Here is a 6,000-nt window from a genome sequence, read left to right as displayed (position 1 = left end):
CTTAGCTCAATAGTCTTCTGGAGATAGCTTTCTGCTTGAGTCAGCTTTCTTGCTTTTTAAATTTTTATTCATTTTTTCTTCTTTTTTTGTTGATTATTTTATTTATTTACATTTTAAATGTTATCTCACGAGTTTCCCCTCCAGAAAACCCATATCCCATTCCTTGTCCCCCTGCTTCTATGAAGGTGCTCCCCCAAACACCCACCTACTCCCACCTCACCACCCTGCCCTGGCATTCCCTTACACTGAGGCATCGAGCCTCCACAGGACCAAGGGCATCTTCTCCCCATTGATGCCAGATAGGCCATCCTCTGCTACATATGCTCCTCTGTATTCTTTGGTTGGTGGTTTAGTCCCTTGAATCTCTGGTTGATTGATATTGTTGTTCCTTCTTTGTGGCTGCAAAGAAAAGGCTTATGTCAGCAAGCACTTCTTGGCATCAGCAATAGTGTCTGGGTTTGGTGTCTGCAGATGAAATGGATCCCGAGTTGGGGCAGTTTCTGGATGGTCTTTCCTTCAGTCTCTGCTCTACTTTTTGTTTCTGCATTTCCTTTACATAGGAGTAATTCTTGATTAATATTTTTGAGAGGAGTGGTTGGCCCCATCCTTCAGCCAGAGCCAGTGCCTAAGCTCTAGATATGGTCTCTACAGGTTCTCTCTCCAGAGATTCAAGGGACTAAACCACCAACCAAAGAATACAGAGGAGCATATGTAGCAGAGGATGGCCTATCTGGCATCAATGGGGAGAAGATGCCCTTGGTCCTGTGGAGGCTCGATGCCTCAGTGTAAGGGAATGCCAGGGCAGGGTGGTGAGGTGGGAGTAGGTGGGTGTTTGGGGGAGCACCTTCATAGAAGCAGGGGGACAAGGAATGGGATATGGGTTTTCTGGAGGGGAAACTCGTGAGATAACATTTAAAATGTAAATAAATAAATGTTGGGTATTTCAGCTAATGTCATCCCTGGTGGGTACTGGAAACCTCTTGCTTTCCTGGCATCTGGGATTTTCTAGTGGCTACCCCCAGTTCCTCATCCCCACTGCTATACACCTCTGTTCAATTTTACCCTTTGTACTTATCATCCATCTCCTCCCACACCTGATCCTGCCCTACTTTTCTCTCCTCCTCCCCTCTTTCTCCCAGGTCCTTCCCTCTCTCTCTACATCCAGTGATTATTTTGTTCCACCTTCTAAGTAGGACTGAATTATCCACACTTTGGTCTTCCTTCTTCTTGAGCTTCATATGGTCTGTGAGTTGTATTGTGGGTATTCCAAGCTTTTTTTTCCTAATATTCACTTATTAGTGAATACATATTTTGTGTATTCTTTATGAGTGGGTAACCTCACTCAGCTTTCATGCTTGAAAATATTCTAAAAGCTCTATGGATCATTTATGGGTTTTCCCATGGAAATCAGATAAGTTGCTATAAAAACTTCTAGAATTTTCTAGAAAAAAATTCTAAAAGAGCTGTGTTAGCTGTCTAAGTAATTCTTGGGATTTCCAACCAGGGTCAGAAATCCTAATAAAAAAATTCTAAAAGAGGCATGTTTGCTCTCCATGGATTTTCTGACCAAAATTAAAAACCTTACTAGAAAAAAAAAATTACCAAACAACTGCAATTGCTCTCTGCTAGCTCATCCCATGCAGAACAAAAGCCCAGTCTTCCATCCACAGATCAATCCAGTCATCCACTTCAGGTTTCCTTCTGGTTACCCCATGAATCAGCATTCAATGACCCCAAAACCCCTTAAACAATCATTGCTACAGTACCTGCGCATAAACCTAAACTACCTTAGTCCCAGGTTGACCCTTGCCCTGCAATCACCAATCCCTAAATTCTAAATCTCTTTATCTCCTTCCTTAGTATCTTTCTAAGAAGCAGGCTCATAGTGCAGCTGCCTCTGTTTTTTTCCTTTTGTCAATCTGTGAAGCTTATGCAATTTATATTGCATCTTCATATTTTGCAAAATTGAGAAATTATATATTTTTGAATCATGCTTTCAAAGTTCTTTCCCACAGTCCTGACTCCTGGACTGGTGCTGTCTCTGATTATCATGGAGATACTAACCTTGGCATTCCCAGATAACCTTGGCAGATGAAATATTTGCCTAAGAAGGAACATGAAGTCAAATATATATTACAGAAACAAGCCCTATGCCCACAGCAAATATCGACACTTGTGGAAGATCACACCATGTTGTCTCTGTTCCAGGTACATGTCACACTGTCCTTTAAATGGCCAAGCAGGACTCAGTAGAGAAATAGAAATAGATACAGAGATAAAAAAGAAGACACAGAAAGATATAGAGACAGAAAGACAGAGAAAGAGAAAAGGAAGGAAAGAGGGAAGGAGGAATGGAAGGTGAGAGAGGGAGAGGAGAAAGAGAGATGGGAGTCAAGAAAAATAAAGTTGTTTCCATCTGCATGGTACTTCTACTGTAGGATTCCAAATTGAAACAATTGGCATGCAATGTCCCCCCCCCCCAAGGGAAAACTATATGTGTATCTTTAAAGAAAATAGTTACATAAGTTTGCTATGCATTCTCATATATAAATATGAGTATATTTAAGCTAAAAACTGAGAGTGAAAAACAAATCCCAAATGTGCTGGAGATAAAAAAGACCTTCCCTAGGAGAAAGTAGAGAAGCAAAGGCCTTGAGTTACTCCTAGAACTGGTGTGGGTGGAAGGAACTGTCAGTGTATCTGTGCTTAATTAGAGAAAGAGAGAGAGATTGCAGGAAATGCATCTGGGAACTTAGAGAAGGTCAGAAGATATACAGCCTTCAGAGCCAAGGCAAAAGTTGGCTAAAAATATATACATATGGCTTTCACTTTAACATCAAATGTTCTAAAAGGTGACAGAATATACATCACTGTTCTTTATACTGTGATTCTTCTAATAGGGAGAGTACTTAAGAGAGGAAAAATCTAATTAGTAGGCCCTGGGATTTTATCTCAGAAAAAGGTAATTTTATGTCACGCTCCACAATAAAGTACATACAGCACAAGTGTTTTTGTTTTTAGTTTTTATTTTTTTTTTATTGGTCAGGTCAATATGAGCACTCAAAAACTTTCTTCTACTCAGATCCTTGGTTTTCCTTATAACACAAGAAGAAATCTCTTAGTTAATGATCTATTTCTGTGAAGAGACACCAAGACCATGATAACTCTTGTAAAAGAAAACATTTAATTGAGCTATTGTGATAGCTTACAGTTCACAGGTTAGACCATTATTGCTGTTTTCTTCAACAAATCCACACATACTCCAACAAGGCCACACCTAATTATGTCACTCTCTGGTGACCAAGCATTCAAATCTATGAACCTATGAGAACTATTCATATTCAAACCTCAGGATTCCACACCCTGGCCACCTTAGGCTAGTTGATATGTTGTAATTCAAAACTGCATTGAGTGTACCTTGAAAAGTCCCTATACTCTATCATAGTTTCAACAATGTTTCAAAAGCTTAAACTTCAGAGTCTCTTTGGAGACAAAAGTCAATCTCTTGTCTGTAATCCCTTGTAAAATAATATCAAAAGGGTGATCATATACTTTTAACATACAATGGCATAGTATATACAATAACTTTCCAAAAGGAAGGAAAGGAAGCACAGTGAGGAAAAACTACAACAAAGCAAGACCAAAAACCAGCTGGGCAAACTCCAAACTCTGAATCTTCCTGTTTGATATCAAAGAACTCTTGAGATTTCCAACTTCTTTCATCTTTGCTGAATGCAACACAATTTGTATTACCTCTTGGGCTGATTTTGTACTCTGATAGCAGATATTCTTGGCAGATATCCCAGAACTGTGGCAATTCCAACATCTTGGTGGTCTCCAAGGTGATCTAGGCTTTACCTCAAGGGAGTCACACAAAAGCTTTTTTCTCTTCATGGAGGGACACCATGGACACATGCCTGGCCTCAGCATCTTTACTTAACCACAGTTATTCCATAATGTCTCTCTTGTATCCTTTACTGCAAACTCAGAACCATGTGGCCAAACCAGCCAAGTTCTTCTGCTTGCTGTGGCAGAAATATGCACCCTGTCATTCAAGTACATTTTTTGCCACCTTTCAGTTATCTCCGCTTCCCTTTGCTACCAAAACTTGGCTGTCATGGATTTCCCTCTGTAGATCAGACCGGCCTTGAACTCAGACATCAACCTGCCCCTGCCTTTTGAGTGCTGGTGTGGAAGCTTATCTGGTGGAGTTTTGTCCTGAGGTCACCATTCCCTTTATTACATTTAAACATTTTATCTCTTTAAGATGAATGTAGCTCCATTATCCTTCCTCATGTTCTCTTTCTTGCCAGGCTGTACACTATGTATTTTTCCTTGATCAGCTTACTCCTGTTTATTATAGATCAATCAGCATAAGACTGGCCACCAATAACCATGTAAACAGTGAATACTAGGTTGTTTTGAAATCTGCTCTGCCAATTTCATTAATCCAAAACACTTCAGTTTAGCCTCAAATAGATACTGTAGACTGTGGGGCTGTGGGTTGTGAGAAGCAGCTGGGTGCTCTGGCAGAGAGGTCAAGGGGAATACAAGACCTCTCTGCCAGAGCACCGAGACACCACATGGCAGAGCAAGGCCCTCCCTCCACTGCTTCTCACAGCCCACCACCCCACAAACTCCCCCTTTTTCTTTTATAAAGGAGAAGTGTCATCAGAATAAGTGTCTCTTATGTTGGGAACAGTTTGATACTGAACCAAGACCTGATTGGTTGTATCTGTTGCTTTAGAAACTGAATGAGGCAGGGTGCCAAGAGAAGCAAGGCTCTAATGGCTAGTATGGGGCCAAGGAGAGGACTAATCTAAGCCATATGGTAAGGGGAGCTAGGGGTAAGGGTTAGGAAGGCAAGGGATCATTGATACAATTAAACACAGGTGGTACAGTTTGAGGGTAATAACATCTGATTAATCTAGATAGACATTATGTTTTCCTTACTAACATGTAACTTTTAGCTATTTGACTTTGACAAGAGAGTTTATCTGTAACTGGAAGGTCTGGATCTGTCTTCTGTAGGACTCAGCGTGTGTCTTTGGATCTCAGCGTGCATGTCTGGGTCTCAGAGTGTATCTCTGGGGTCTTCAGTCAGACAAGGTGGCTGGAAGAAGGTAGTTTAACATCCCAGACAGGATCCAGGAGATGTCATTGTCTTTGCTGAACTTGTGGGAGCACCTGTAGGATAATCACAACAGGAAAGCAGCACCCCTGCGGGGGAATGTCTGCAAAGGGTGTGTAGCAAGCATTTGGCTACTTGGGGGCAAGCATGTCATGGTCTGCCATTGAGATCTGTCCCGTGGGCATGAGTCTCTGTTGCATTGTGGGTTCACGTGACTGCTATGGCTCAGTCAGCTGGAACTGTGGCTCAGCATGGATTGACTGGTCTCAGACTCCTGGGCTCCCAGGCACCACTGAAAGCCGTGGAAGAGTTGAGACTGGAGGCTTGCAGGCTGGACCAAGAGAGAGAGAGCCGGCTGTACCCCATGGAGTGAGGAGTAAGTGTCACTGACTTGGCAGGGTTGGCTAGCTTGGTTGAATTGTCGGGTAATGATTAGCTCACACGTGGGCACAGGCATGGCTTCTTGAATCTTGTTGGGCTGTTGTGATTCTCATGACTCTAAAGAGATCAGTCTGGTTTCGCTGGGGTGTAGAACTCTTGGATTGGGGATCCTCGAGCCCAGAGGCAGCCAGGGACTGACTAGTCTCTAGCCCTTGGGCTCTCAGAAACTGCTGAGAGGACCGAGACTGGGGGTGGTGGGATGCATATGGGCACATGACTGGCTGGCCCACAGCTGAGAGAAATGGGGGGAGAGAAGAAAGAAGCCCTGGCAGGACCCTGTGGGAGAGACTTTGTTACTGTACTTGCTTAGCAGACTCAGCAGCTAGCTTGCTTTAAGAGGGTTGTTTCCCTGCTGGAACACAGAGAGGTCCTCCTCGACAGTAGCATGATAGTTGAGACCTTTTCCACACTTACCCATGGTATCAGTT

The sequence above is a fragment of the Arvicanthis niloticus genome, chromosome 16 (assembly GCF_011762505.2).
Source record: "Arvicanthis niloticus isolate mArvNil1 chromosome 16, mArvNil1.pat.X, whole genome shotgun sequence".
Classification (NCBI taxonomy): domain Eukaryota; kingdom Metazoa; phylum Chordata; class Mammalia; order Rodentia; family Muridae; genus Arvicanthis; species Arvicanthis niloticus.
This window is presented reverse-complemented; position numbering follows the sequence as displayed.